The 15,821-nt window shown below is 40.1% G+C and overlaps 1 long non-coding RNA gene across 2 annotated transcripts in view; it reads left to right on the forward strand.

Annotated features, from left to right (window-relative positions):
* Positions 1-15,821, forward strand: part of LOC147584153 (uncharacterized) — a 449,134-nt gene that overhangs the window by 366,240 nt on the left and 67,073 nt on the right. Inside the window, exon 4 of one of the 2 annotated variants that reach the window (XR_015250537.1) lies at positions 13,665-13,919. The exons of the other annotated variant lie outside the window; for it this stretch is intronic. This is a non-coding gene — a long non-coding RNA (uncharacterized LOC147584153). Of the gene's footprint in view, positions 1-13,664; positions 13,920-15,821 lie in introns of those variants that run through there. 2 annotated transcript variants of the gene reach the window in all.

The raw sequence follows: 15,821 nt of genomic DNA on the forward strand, positions 1-15,821 counted from the left end.
AGAATAGGGCCTGCTTGTTGAACTTGAGGAGATTGGAACAGTGGGATAGAACGGGCTGTGAAATGTGGTTACGTATACAACATGCTAACATGGAAACACATACATAATATTTTGTGGGGGAAATAAAAACCAGGTCACAAACTAATATGTATGATACCTCTATCTTAAAAAAATATGTATGTATGTATGTACTTTGAAAAAAAAAATGTCTGGAAGGAAATAGACCAAAATGTTAATAGAGGTTGTCTTGGAATGAGTCCTTTGAATGGTTTGACATTCTTTTCTCTTTGCTTATTTACAGTTGTTCCTTTTTTTCCCTTAACATGTTCAAGCTTTTACTTATATATATTTCCATTTTAAATTCAAGACTAAAAAAGTAAGATGTTAATGGGGAAAAAAATAAGCAAAGTTTCCAAAGCCCAGGTCCTGCTCCTGCGGCATTCTGACTGAGGAATCTCTAACAACCGTTCTTATACCCTCAGTTTCCCCCCTATGAATCAATGATAATAACTGTACCTTCCTCATAGGGTAGCTGTGAGAACTTAATAATTTCATATCCATAACAATGTTTTGTAAAGTATATACTTTCTGTAACCATGGAGCTGTGCTTGCTAATATTTGGCCTCTTCTGGGAAAGTCGAGTCCTTCCTTAAGAATTGTCTGTGAGCATCATTTGTGGCTTAGGGAGGGGCGATTGTGTCCTTCCCCACAACAGAGTCCCTCACCCCCCAGACCCGCACCTCTTCCTGGCTTCTTTCTGGCCCTTCCTTCATCACGGTGGTGGCGGTGATGTGCGTGGAGCAGAGGTTACTCCTGGACATTTCGTCAGAGAAAAATGGGAACTGTGTACAAACAGCCCCAAGATAGAATTGTGGCTACACAGGAGATCAAACAGCTCAGAATTTAACCATCTTTGAGACCAGCCACATAACCAGCCTGAACATGTGCACCCTCCGCTGAGAAAGGGAAATACCATAGCCACTCACTCACTGGGATAGAACTGGTCGTAATGAGAGAGTGAGGACCCAGCACTTAGTGGACAGCCTGGCACAGAGCGTGTGCTCAATAAGTGTCAGCTGCTGCTGCCGTTAATCCACCGAACAGTCCCTGCTAATGACATTCAGTGCTGACTGGGGGCTACGGTTATTTTGACAAACTATCCGGTAATAGTAAGGATAGATACAATGGAGGTCCATTAAGGCCTGCACAGCACGAGAAGGAAACACCCCATGTGCTGCATACTTTATGTTAACTTTCTCATCTTTTTGGTGTTTGAAATGTAACAGACTCAGTCCTCTGAATAGTTTCAGGTCTTGATTATATTCTGCCCAGGAGTATTTTCTTTGCCCAACCCAAGAGACTTAGGGAGAAAGATCAGAGAGAGAGCATGGCTATTGCAGCAATGAATAAATACGGCTGTAATCTGAACACTCTCCCCACCCAGTGCTGCAGGGCTCACAACTCATTTTATAGCTTTGCCCTGACTGCCAAAGTCAGAGGCCCTGTCATTCCTTGGAAACTCACTGCATACAATGCAGCAGCGTGGAGCATGACAAGAGGGCCCCTCCAAAGCCTGAGGATCTATTTGGATCCTGGCTCTTCTGCCTCCACATGTGCCTGTGGAGCCTCTCAGCTGCCATAAGAATGAGAAATGATGTAAAGGAGTCTAGCATAATATCTGAATATAATAGATATTTAATATATTTTTGTGATTATTGATATCACTATTGCAAATCTGAATTAAAGAACAGTTATGTATGATAGTCTTTCCCTATCCTGTGCTAGACAAACGGCTCCTAAGGTTGGGCTCTGCTCTGATCACCGTAGTAAGAGAGATCCAACACACTGAATCTAACACACCTTGTTCTGGAAAAGACCAAGGAGATGAGAGCAGCCATGGGTCATACCATGGCTGTCTGTTACAAGGATGCTTAGTTTAAAACTGAGAGAACAGACCTCCTTACAAAGAATACTAATAAGAGTAACAGTAACAATTAATATTATTGATTATGTCAATATTATTAATTATATGTCAGACCCTGTTCCAAATTCATTGCAAGGAGTATGTATATATACTTTTAATTTTTTAAATTTTTTATTTATTTTTTAATATGAAATTTATCGTCAAATTGGTTTCCATACAACACCCTGTGCTCATCCCAACAGGTGCCCTCCTCAATGCCCATCACCCACTTTCCCCTCCCTCCCACCCCCCCATCAACCCTCAGTTTATTGTCAGTTTTTAAGAGTCTCTTATGGTTCGCCTCCTTCCCTCTCTGTAACTTTTTTTCTTTTAATTTTTTTTAATGTTTATTTATTTTTGAGAGAGAGAGTCAGCAGGGGAGGGGCAGATAGAGATGGAAACACAGAATCTGAAGCAGGCTCCAGACTCTGAGCTGTCAACACAGAGCCTGACATGGGGGTCAAACCCATTGACCGTGAGATCATGACCTGAGCCGAAGTCAGACGCTTAATCAACTGAGCCACCCAGGTGCCCCAACAAGGAGTGTATTTTTAACCTGCAAAAGAGCCATTTGAGTCTTAACAATATCCCCATTTGACAGATAAGAAAATTGGGTCACAGGAGGATTAAAGAACTTGCTCCCACAGGTAGTAAATTTGGGAACTGAGATTCAAAGCTGGGCCATCCAGGTTTTGTGTCCACGTTCTGCCCTACTATGCCATATCCACTTCTATTACCTAATGGGTTTGTTGGGGGGAAAGAAATTGAACATCCTTTATTACTACAAAGGGTAAAAATATGTAGGCATTTCAGGGAGAGAGATTTCATCTCAATTTAGGAAAGGTTAATGGTCATCAGTACTTCAAAGATGGGCTGCCACATGAGGTAGTGAGTCTTGTGTTAACAGAAGTATTCAAGAAGCTGTTGGACAGCCTTTTAGGATGGGAACATTTTGAGGGGATTCTATTATCTGGAGAAACGTTACACTAAATAAACCCTAAATCCTTCCACGATACTGACATTCTCCCGTGCCTCTTGTAACACGTTGCAGTTGTTTAGTGAGCATTTCAGTAAGTAAATAACAGAATGAGGCCCCCGAAGACGTGAACATATCACTTCAAAGATTTGCCTAATATGTGCAAAGCAAAAATGACCTTTTCTTCCAGATGCCTAAAGTGCTCAGTGACTTAAGATATGTCAATCAACGATAAAGGTTATCCTCATATTGTAGTGTTGTATTTGACTGTTTTCTTTGTCACAATTGGATTTTAAAAATCCTTGCCCACAGAGACAATGCCTTACCCCACATAAAACAGAGCACATATTAGAGGTCTTAAATATGGTATTAAATGATGGAATCAATAGAAATATGATTCAGCTTCTGGTGAATATTCTAGATGCTGTCAAGATGCCTTGGATCAAAGATCCGTCCTGAACTGCTCATCCGTTCATTTACCAAAGTTGATGATTTTGCTTAAATTAACTTTTACTATGTGCCAAGTGTTGCACAAAGAATGAAAATGACCTTGCCATTAAGGGAGGGCCTTTGCCGTAGAAAGTACTAGGTAAACCCAGGGTGGAGGGAGCACGGGTGATGCCTCAGGAGCCCAGTTGATTTCTGCCTGGGAGAGAAGGGAGGCTCCAGAACTCTGAGGCAAAGACACTGGAGGAGGCTGCAGGGCCAGACACCCAGGAGGCATTTGACGAAAGTGTGTTCACTGAACACAGCTTCTCTGTGGGACCACGTTGCATAGACCAAGGGTTCTCTGGTGTGTCCCCAGGTGAGCAGCTTCAGCATCGTTCAGAAACTTGTTAAAATGAAAATTCTCAGGCTCCGCCCCAGATCTGGCTCAGAAACTCTGGGTGTGGGGCTCAACTCTCTGTGTTTTAACAAGTCCTCCAAGTGATTCTGATGCACACTCAGGATTGTTGTCCTCTATAGAAACCAGGCACTCAAACAGGATTGAGCCAAGTAAATCCCCTCCCACCCCCAACACACACATTTCTCGAATGACGTTGTAGGTAAACACTGGTAGAGTGCCATTCCTCAGGCAAGGCAGAGCTCTTCTGTCCGTGGGTTCTTCAGAGCATTCTCCCAGTTTGGGAAGGGCAGATGGTCCGAGGGGCAGCATCTGGAGCAATAACACACTATGAGAGGCTGATACCTGCTGGCCCTGGTAGGTGGCACATATGCCCTCTCCGACGATGGAACAACATCAAGAACTCCCCCTTGTTCTCAGAGGGGTTAATGGCAATCTGTGGCTGATTGCCCTGCGACATTCAAAAGTGGGAATCCAGCTCTGTTTCCTGAGTCTCCAAGGACAGCCCTAAGATTTGGGCTGCGAGTCCCTGGACAAACCAAGGAAATAGAAAGTGAAAACAAACATGGACGTTTATTTTCCTAACTTGTCAATTGCAAACAGAATTTTGTTTAATAAACCATGAAATGATTCACAGAGGTCTGTGTATTATTCCAAAGTGCAGCTGGCTAATGTGAAAGAAGCTTTCTCCTCAGTCTTCCAGGTCATATACAATTCCCAGGCATGCCAATTTGTATTTATGTATTGGTAAGGCCTGTACGTGAGTTGTGAGTCAGAGCATTGGGAAACCCACTGTCAAGAGGGCATGGAAAAGAAGAACCAGCAGGGGCAAATGAGACGCTATTAATGGCAGACACTCTTCTGCATCTCCATGGCTCCCACCCCAGCCCAGGTCATCATCTGCACCAATGGATGACCGCAAGTCTCCAAAACAGTCCTCCCGGATATCAACCCTTGTGCTCTCCAATCTGACCTCCACACCCACCCAGAGAAAATTTTTTTAAAAGTCTGATTATGTCAACCATTTGCTTACAAGAATATCTTCATGTATATTCGTATAAGAATATCTTCCCACTGTAACTGGAATAAAACCTATGCTTTTATTATGGCCACCAGGTTTGCACATGGCCCTTCCTACTTCCATCTCCTATCACTGTGGCTTATTCCAATCCAGCCACAATGTCCTCCCTCCTGCTTTTCAATTCATGGCAATTGCTTTGTTCTTTGCTGTCTCCAGACCTTTTCACCATCTGTGGCCTCTGCTTATAAATGCGCTCACTTCTGCTCAACACCCAGCTGTGTTCAATTCATTCTTGAGGCCTTATCTGAGCTGTACTTCCTCAGGGAACCCTTTCCTTCAACCCCAGCATACCTCACAGACTAAGGCCTTTATGTTATACATTCAAAACATTCCCTGGATTGGTGCAGCCACCATGGAAAGTGATATGGACGTTCCTCAAAAAATTAAAAATAGAACTACTGTACCATTCAGCAATTTCACTTCAGGGTATTTTTCTGAATAAAACAAAAACATCTATCTGAACAGATATATATCTATCTGAACAGAGATATGTCTATCTGAACAGATATAAGTTCATTACAGCATTATTTACAATAGCCAAGATATGGAAACAATCTAAGTGCCCATTAATAGATGAATGAATAAAGAAGATATGATGTGTGTGTGTATAATATTAACATGGACATTATACATTATATAATATCACTCAGCCATAAAAAAGAATGAAATCTTGCCATTTGCAACAATGTAGATGGAGCTAGAGGGTATTATGCTAAGTGAAATAAGTAAGATAAAGACAAATATTGTATGATTTCACTTATATATGCAATGTAAAAAATGAAACAAACAAATAGGCAAAGCAGAAGCAGACTCATAGATACAGGAAACAAACTGCTGGTTACCAGAAGAGGGTGAGTTTGGGAGGCAGGTGACATAAGTAAAGAAGTTTAAGAGATACAAACTTCATAAATAAGTGATAGGGATGTGATGTGCAGCATAGGGAATATAGTCAGTAATATCATAATGACTTTGTGTGGTGACAGACCATGACTAGACCTATTGTGGGATCATTTTGTGTAAAAACACTGAATCACTATGATGTACACCTGAAACTAATAGGATATTGTATGTCAGTTATACTTACAGAAAAAAATTTCCTGGATGATTTCCACAAACAATGTCAAAATTGCAAGACAGCAACTGTTTACTTGACTATATACTATTCTCTTTTCTTGTGGGACGCAGCTTCATAAAAGCAGTAACACTGACTACTCTGTTCATTATTGCATTCCCAGCTCCTGGCATAGAGGAGGTTGTCAATAACTATCATTCAATATCCACTGAATGACTCAATGGATAATCTAAGTCTTTATAAGGATTTGAGACTTCTGGCACAATCTAAATGAAGGGAGAGAGATGTGTTAAACCCAGGGTGAGGACCATTCCAGCACACACACACACACACACACACACACACACACACACACACACGCACGTTAAATTTAGACACATTTTTATGCAGAGAACTTGTAACTTAGAGGCCACAAAATGGAGACTCATCATTTGAGAGTATCCACACATAGGCTCCACTGGTGTTATGGCCTCTGAGCTCAGCTTTCCAAATGGAAGGGAAGAAGTGGAGACCCCCAGCACTGTAATGCAGGATGTGTCTTTTTAGTTGAAGTTGGATACATTGCTGAAAACTCTTTATGGTTTATTAAATCAATCTCTGTTTTCAGAGTTCAGAAGCAAGATCATTTCCTCTTGCCATTAGCATTTAAAGGCCTTGATTCCCGTAACACTGTGCTTTCTAGAAACCTCTCCCCATTGACAATCCCAAGTAAGGAGGCTCTGAGGACCTGGGCAGCTCTGGATTTAGGGCGAGGGCATAGGGCAATTGATGCAGCCTGTGATGCAGCGTCTCCTGGGTCTTAAGTCTTATCTATTATTATAGATTTGTGCTGGCCAAAAGAAGACATACAAAGAAAGCTATCTACTTTTAAAGAAATGAGTGTCTTGAGCTAAACAAAGTGTCATAACTACACCTTCTTTCAACACACATGTATACCCCCCCACACACACACACACATACACACGGGGCATAGGACTCCATGCTGCAAGATAGCTTCCACTTCAGATGCACCACCCACAAAGTGCCTACCTCATGCAGTGTAATCTGATTCAATATGTAGTGTGTCTGAGCCTCCTGAAGGATGACATGGAGGCCCTTTTGTTTTCTGTTCTCTCAAATATTTTCTATTTAATGCCTCAGTGTGTGAAATTCCACCATTAAGCGGTCTTTCTTTGAGATAAAGTACTGCCCTTTCTACACGGTCTTTTTCAATAACTAGTATTTAAGATTATATCTAACAAAGTATAAAATAGGCTACCTAATATTCTGTCTTGATAGCAGCTTGAGTTATACAAATATATTTATTTATTTAAAGTCAGTATGAATGTACACTCAAAATTTGTGCATTTTTCTCCAGAAAGTTTACATCAAATGAAGAAGTAAGCAAATATTGTACTGTAGCTAATAATATACATGTTGAAGTATTAAGTGGAAATTGTACAGGTGTCTATAATGTACCTTGAAATGTGTAAAAAAAAATAGATGCACTGATGGATAGAGGGATAGGTATAAAAACCTGAAATAGTAAAACATTAATGGTATAATCTAGGTGGCCTGTAAGTAGAGTTCACTAGAAAATCATTTCAACTTTGCTGCATGAAAAAAAATTCATAATAAAATGTTGGGGGAAAGAATAAAACATAACCTGCTCAAGTTTCTATTAGAGAGTTTCATATATAGTGGGCACTCAGTAAATGGTAGCTGCTATTTGATTAATGGGAGGGCAAGTAGAGTGTTTTTCAACCTTGGCGGCTCTTTAGAATCAATGGGATAGCTTTTCTAAAGCACACATGCCCGAGTCCTTCCCCAGGATTCTGATTTAATTGATCAGGCATCAGCATCTTTTGGTTTCAGCCCTGGTATCTTTGTAGGTAGGCAGCATTAGGAACCACCATCACTCAGGCATGAGGTGGCTGACGTGAAGGGCACATCTACCCAGAGTTAGACCCAGACCTACACAGAGAAAGGAGTAAGAGGAAATTCCTCTCACATCCATGGCCTGAGATCAGACCAAGGCCCACTCACTGGTATAATTCAGAGTTCTGCCTTTCTCTCTACCCACACTATGGCTTTCCTGCTTACAACTCAAGAAGAACAGAAAAGGTAAAAATCACATATATTATAAGGAGATGTTTTGTCAAGGTGGATGGCTAAAATCTCCTTATTACTTTCAAACTTTGAAAAACGGATATCATAGCATCAATGAAAAGGAAAATCTTCTTTTCTGTTAACTTTTAGTCACCTTCATTTAATTTTTAAATATGTAGTAAACATGATTGTAGGGCTTCTCATTAGCTGGGGTATCTTACAGTCATAATTTTTGATACACAACATTACTTACCAATTAGCCTGTCTTGTTCGTTTAAATTTCTTTGTTCATATTTTAATGGGAGCTAATGATGCCTTTGTTGACTTATTTAATGTTATGTAAATGTGGCTATAAACTGTGAAGGGTTTAAGCAGAAGCACTATTTTTGCTTACTCTTCAGATTTTGAAGTGTGTAGAATCCCCAGGAAACACACATATCAACACAATGAATATAAGCTACTGAGAAAACCAAATAATAATAATAATTTTTAAAACAAGCAGTGAAGGATGTTTAGAGAATGAAATTTTTATTTTCTTCCAAGCTAATTGTTTATTTGGGTATCAAAGGAGTTTGAAAGCTAACTTCAATAAGTTTTTTTTTTCTTTTTTGCTCCCATAATCATGACATAGGTCAATCTAAGACTATCTCCTAAGCTCAGGCAGGGACACTTGGGTTTAGCTGGGGCTCTCTTACTGAGTTTTATGAGCCTTGCTCTCAGCAAAACTCCATTCTGCCCATGGCCAGCATATAAGTATTTGAATGAAGAAATGAATGAATGTATGGAAACATACACATAGATGACGCTTCCAAAACAGTGCCTTCTCAATACTGTGGTCTCTACTCCTCCAATGATCTTGTTCATTCCCCACCTCAACCACTCACTCTTGTGTCATACCTTAGACTTTGTAACTGAAAATAACCAAACACCATTTTATTTCACTTCCATGCATCTTACTCTCTTCTTACCACTTTGTAATTTTCTAGTTTACTTCCTCCAGTGCCCCAACTTCAACCTTCTTTTCACCCCACCGGGATCCCTGACCCATTGATCCTAATACTTTTTCTCTGTCCCATCCACCTTCAAGTCCTATCTTCCCTCCCTCCCCAGCTTCAGTTCCATAGTAAATCATAATATCACCAACTAGCATACATCCTTGAATCTTTTGTTTGAGCCTATCAGGTAAAACCACAACTTTGGATTAATCTCCTACTTGATACTTGCACCCATGCAACTGAATATTGGTGGAGGAAATGGTCTCCTGGAATTGCAACCAAAAATGTTTGTGGCTCCTTTTGCTGCAAGACAAGTTCTAGCCTCGTTTTCTGCCAATCTCCTTGATTATTTGTTATGGATTGAATTGTGTCCACACCTCCAAAATTCATATGTTGAAGCCCTAACCCTCTGTACCTCAGAATGTGACCTTATTTGGGAAAAGGGTTGTTGTAGATGTAATTAGTTAAAATCATGTCATGAGCATGACCCCTAATCCAACATGACTGATGTCCTTATAAAAAGGGGAATTTTGAACACAGATACTTACATGGGATGAATACCATGTGAACATGAAGTTTACAGATTGGGGTGATGCTTCTAAAAGCCAAAGAACACCAAAGATTGGCAGCAAATTACCAAAAGCTGGAAGAAGAGGCATAGAACAGATTGTCCCTCACAGCCTCAGAAGGAACCAACCCTGCCACTACCTTGATCTTGGACTTCTAGCCTCCAGAACTGTGAGACAGTATGTTTCAGTTGCTTAAGCCACCCAGTTTGTGGTACTTTGGCATGTAAACCAATATATCATTCTATCATGGCTTTCTTCTCTACCATCAAGTCTTTGACATCTCTTTCCTATCCTTACTCCTCTCGACAGATGACTCTGCTTTACTCTTCACTGAGAAAAAAATAGAAGCAGTCAGGAGCTCCCACCTCCACGTATACTCAGCTGTATAGGAGCGTAAATCACCTCTGCTTCTTTCTACTGAAAGCCAGTCTGATGCACTCGATGTCATCCCCACTCACCTCCTCAAGGATGTTACCCCAGCTCGTCACTCCTCTTTCTCCTTTGTGTCAGCTTTCTCCCTTTCCACTGGATCATTCTTATAGGAATATGAACATTCTGCTATTTCTCCTCGTCCCTCTTGAAGAAAGAAATTCTCCAAGAAAATGTCAAATATTCTTTTGACTCCCACTTCTCACCCCGCTCCCCACCACCAATACTGGCTCCTTTTGTTGTTCCCCTTGACAGCAAATCTCTTTGAGGTAGTTGCTTATATTCACTCTTGAATTCCTCTCTTCTCCTTCTCATAAATCCACTTAGACTGAAGTTACCTTCCCTAACATCCCACAGAAAGTTCTCTTGTCAGGCCACCAATGCTTTCCATGCTAAATCCAAACGTCAATTCTTAGAATTTATCTTGTTTGATTTATGGCAGCATTCAGCACAGTTGATTAATCTTTTCTCCTAAAAACAATCTCCTCACTTTTTTTTTTTTTTTTTTTTAGGGCAATATGAGATGTCATTGCTCCTTCTCGGTTTCCTTGCTGATTCTTCCTCTTCTCCCTGATTTCATCATCCTAGGTTTCCCTGGGTCTCAGTCTTTGTTTTTGTTTTGTTTGTAAGTATACTCATTCTCTTATATCCCCAGCATAGTGCTTTTTACTAGACTTCAAACTCTAATATTAGACTGCTAATTTAACATCTCCATTTAGATGTCTGATATTTCAAATTCAATGCATCAAAAATTAAATTATTGCTCTTCCTCATCATATCACTTCTATCTGTGGCCCTTTCATTTCAGAAGATGATATCTATGCTCTTATGCTCTTTCATTTGTTCAGGTGAAAAACCTTGGGGTCATCCTTGACTCTACTCTTTCTCTCATATCCCATGTCCAATCTATCAAGAAGTCCTGTTGGCCTAGCCTTCACAATAGATTCAGAATCTGACCACTCATTACCACTTTCATGCTTAGCACTCTAGTTTGAACTTACAATAATAACTTGATGAATTACTGCACTAGCCTAAATCTATTCCTAACACAGAAGCCAAAATGATTCTTTTAAAATATATCAGGTCATGTCACTCCATTCAGAACCTGGCAACTCCATTTCATGCAAATAAGAAATCAAAGTTCCTACAGTAGCCTACAAGGCCTTACCTGACCTGTCCCTCCCATTGCTCCCTGACCTCACCTACTACCCCTCTTGCCTACTTTTCTCCAGTCCTCTCTTCTCAGCAGTTGCTCCTTAACATACCTGTCATATTCCCACCACAGGGCCTTTGCACCAACACTCCACTTTACCTGGAAAAGTCTTCTCCTGAATACCTCTATAGCTAATTCCCTTATTTTTGCCATATCTTTGCTTGGATTCTCGCCTCCTGATGAGACCCTATTAAATAAATGCAATGTGTTCTTCCAAAGTTCCTCAGCACCCCTAGCATTCTTTTCTTTTCCTTTTGTTTTTTTTGGGGGGTTTTTTTTTCCATAGTATTTATCAACTTAATAGATCCATTAGACTGCTAGGCTGCCATAACAAAATACCACAAACAGCAATTTAAACAACAAAAATAAATTTCCTCACTGTTCTGGAGGCTAGAAGTCCAAGATCAAGGTGTCAGTAGATTTGGTTCTTTTGAGACCTCCCTCCTTAACCTGTAGGTGGCTGTCCCCTCACTGTGTCCTCACATGGTTTTCCCCTGTACTTGCACCTCCAGTGTCTCTCCGAGAGTCCAAATTTCCTTCCTTATGGACACTAAACAGATGGGATTAAAGCCCATCCCAAGAGTGGCTTGTCTTTGAAAACATTCACTTTCCTCAGAATATACCAGGGATTAAGGCTTTAAAATGTGAATTTGGGGTGGAGTGGAAGGGATACATTTTAGCCATAATAGTAGGAAACTTACTTATTATGTTAATTAATTGTTCTCTGTCTCAACTCCCTAGCCCCAAACTCAGGAAACTAAGCCTATGACCATAAGCATTTTGTCTATCTTGTTACCTCCTGCGGCCTCTTCCCTGGGCTACAAATACTGATATAAAGTGGGCCCTTAATAATTTGTTAAGTGAATGAATGGATGAATGGGTGTGAGTCCAGCATATTAAGACTTAAGAGAAATAAGGAGAGGCTTTGTGGGTCACTAGGATTTAGGAAATCTAGGTTGCATTTCCATTTCTAGGTTGCATGTGATCTTGAACAGGTAGCTTATTTTTGCTGGGTCTTAACGTCCTCAATCTGCAGGAATGAGGATTCCCATCTTTCTCTCTCACTGGATGGCTTGGAGGTCAAACGTAATAATAATCTATGGAAATGCTTCAGGATCCTGGATTTTCTTTCAAATATGAATCATTTTAACAGTAATTTTAGCAGTGATAATGACAGCTACTTTCTACTATTTACTGTGTGGCAGGCACTGTAGTAAGTGCTTTACAATTCACTCCCTCATTTAATCCTCACAGAAACCTTTGAGGTAGCTACCATCCTCTCCATTTTTCTGACCAAGGAAAAGGAATCATAGTGGCCATTGAGCATTAAAAGGGTGTATTTATTTGCTCTACAGTATTTGGCAGAAAAACTTGACCTTTAAAACTGCAAAGAAGCATATGTTTGTGGGTATGCATGTGTATTTGTATTTAGGTTAGTATTAGAAGTCTATCCTGCAGACGATTAATAGAAAAAATTAAAGAGTTATAGACTGGTGCTTTGTCTCATTACATTGTACTCTATAAGGTAAAATAATGTCCAGGGAATTTCAGAAATGGCAAAAATCTCTGGGATTTTCTGTCCCCTCTTCCCCTTTAGAAAGATAGCTATGAAACTTAGAGAATTTGGAAGCATTCTTCTCTGTTCTTTAGGTAAATGTGATCCACTAGCTATCTTGAAAAAATATTATATATATTATATATATATTATATATATAAATATATATAAAATATATATATAATATATATAATATCTTTTTCCCCTAAATATCTCATTCTTTTTGTTTTTCCAGCATTGTAGCAATTGCCAAAGGTCTGCCAAGAGGGATTATTGCTAAACCTTGTCAGAGTGAGAACCAGAGTAATTTGTGTACAGTACAGTTAAAATTACACCATTACACTTGAAGCTAATATTATCCTAATGAGTTGAAATGGGGTAGGAAGCTTGCTTAGAAAAGACTATAAGTGACTTAGCACTGGTTTCTCACTTCCAATGATAATGTTCTTCAGAACTGTGTTTTGAACACATTATTATAAATTTAAATATTTTAATATTCATTTATTCTAATTTCCCTTTTGATAGGTACCATCTCCGTGCTTGCATCTCATCAATTCTGACTAGTGACACCACTCTATTTAATGTCTTCCTTGGCCAAATTTCTTGTGAATTGGGAACTAGATTTTAGCTGCTTGAGGTTTTAGCAGCTCCTTTGTAGTTCAACGTTTAAAACTCAGATACTAATCGAAAATTCTTTCACAAAGAATTATTCAACCCAGAGTTGATATAAGTGTACTGGGATACAATCTATTGGAGATATTGTCAATATTTGCCCTAAATTGCAACCTAGCTCCATTTTTAGTTATGTTTGGAACTGAAATAGAAATCTTTGTTCTTAAGTGTCAGTTTGGAGTATATTCAGTGGTTTTCTTTTCACAGAAAAAGCCAACCTTGAAAGGGAATGTGTATCTCCCTGTCCTGATCATCTGCTGTACAATACCCCCTCAGTGGCCCCTGTCATGCCTGGATCGCTTCATCTCTGCCACTCGCCTAGAACTAAGTGGCCTTTAGGAGGTCCCTGTGAAATGTAGATGTTATCTGGGAGGAGTAACTTATGTCCCTCAGGTATGTCAGCCAATATGAATTACCGAGGAAATGGGACACAGGAAAGGCAAGTTTTGATAGAGAAAGGAAATCGGGGAAACAACAAACCCAGAAGGCTTTCTGAGAAGGCTAGGACCATGTGGATGGTTCCATAGGGACCAAACTTACTAGTTAAGGGCACTGAGTCCTGGGCATGAGGCATTACTGGTAGACCCTGGGGGAGAGGAGTGGAGGAGTGGAGAAATGATAACCTTCTGTCAGTGCTTCATAAGTTATACAAAGGGTCAGGCTTCCTTACAAATCCTCCATACTCAAAAATGTATTCCTTTACCCCAGATCTTCACTTGACTGCCTTCCTGTCAAATTCAGATCTTAGCTCAAATGTCGACTTTTGGGAGAGGCCTTCTCAGACTACCCAGTCTAAAATGGCATTCTCCAAATTAAGTGTCTTAGCTTGGACTATAATAACAAAGTATCACAAACTGGGGAGCTTAAACAACATAGATTTATTCTCTCACAGTTCTGGAGTCTGGAAGTCCATGATCAGGGTGTCAGCAAGATTAGGTTCTGGTGAGGACTCCCTTCTTTTTCCCCAGATGACTGCTTTCTTGCTGTGTCTTCACATGACAGACAGAGGAGGGGGGGAAAGGAGAGGGGGAACGGAGGGCAAAAGAGGGAGAGGGGGAGATGGAGGAAGGGAGGGAGAAGGGGGTGGTGGAGAAGGAGGGGGATGGGAGAGAAAGCAGAGGTTAAGGGCTTAGCATGGAGCCACTGGAGGAGCCACATGGAGCCATCAGAGATTGGCATTGGAACTGATGAAATCTGTCTCCAGAACCCTCACCCTGAATGACTACACTCAATTCCCTCAATACCACGGAGTTAGAGATTTGGATCTAAAGAATGACTAAGACCAAGTCTGTAAAGGATTGAGTCCTCAGCTCTAAATTATTTTAGAAGTTTCAAGAAGCAAAATGGGAAAGTGGATAAATAATATGGAGTGAGGACGCAGAAGCATAAGGAGGGAAAGGAAAAGAGAAGAGAAGCATGCCCATAGTAGAGGGAGAAGGGCTGCAGTCACCTTTGGCGACACACAAGGAGACTACGCCAACATTCACTCTCACTTGGAGATGATCAACCCTGAGCTGTCCTGAGCTTTGCTCCCACATGCAAACTATACAGGATGGTGCCATGGGGAAAGAATTGGTTTTGAAACTGGACAAATATGTGTCTCATCATGACATAATGAAGCCATGTGACCATGGATGAGGTTTGAACTCACTGATACTATCTTTATCATCTATAAAATGTGGATGATGATACTTAAAAGTTTACTGTGAATATTCAGTGAATGCATATATACATAACTCTATCCTTGGTATGTAGTAGGTGTTCAATAATTTTAATCTCTCCCTTAACCCAATGGATTTTTTAGGGACATTAATGTATATTTCAAATATCTGTGCCTTCTTAAAGCAAAATGTAGAGAAGCCAACAAAAATAACAAAATAAATAAAAGCCAAACTGAGTTAACAATAAACTCAGAGGAACATTTGTTTCAGGATCCCTCTCTTCCTTTTTCATCAGGAAACCACAAGTTGTTATACTAATGTTGTAACTGGTTCTTCAAGAAAACTTTAATAAGAATAAGAGAAAATTATAAATAACAATTCAGGGGTTTTTTTGACATGTTTCCATGGATCTTTGGATTAAAGTAACATGAACTTATAGCTAGAAAATTGGTCTGCCAATGATCAGAACTCCTTCCGGAATTATTTTGTGACTGTAGGCACATCCATTACCTCTTCCCTGATTCAGATCCCCCCCCCCCCATAAATTACAAGACCTGAAATTTATGTACATGTAATAGAAGTAGTTGAAATAATGGGTATAAAAGTTCCTTGAAGGGGCACCTGGGTGGCTCAATTAGTTAAGCATCTGACTCTTGATTTCAGTTCAGGTCATGATCTCACAGTTTGTGGGATCGAGCCCCTT

This window comes from Puma concolor, chromosome A1 (genome assembly GCF_028749965.1).
Source record: "Puma concolor isolate L17-30 chromosome A1, mPumCon1.1.hap2, whole genome shotgun sequence".
NCBI lineage: Eukaryota > Metazoa > Chordata > Mammalia > Carnivora > Felidae > Puma > Puma concolor.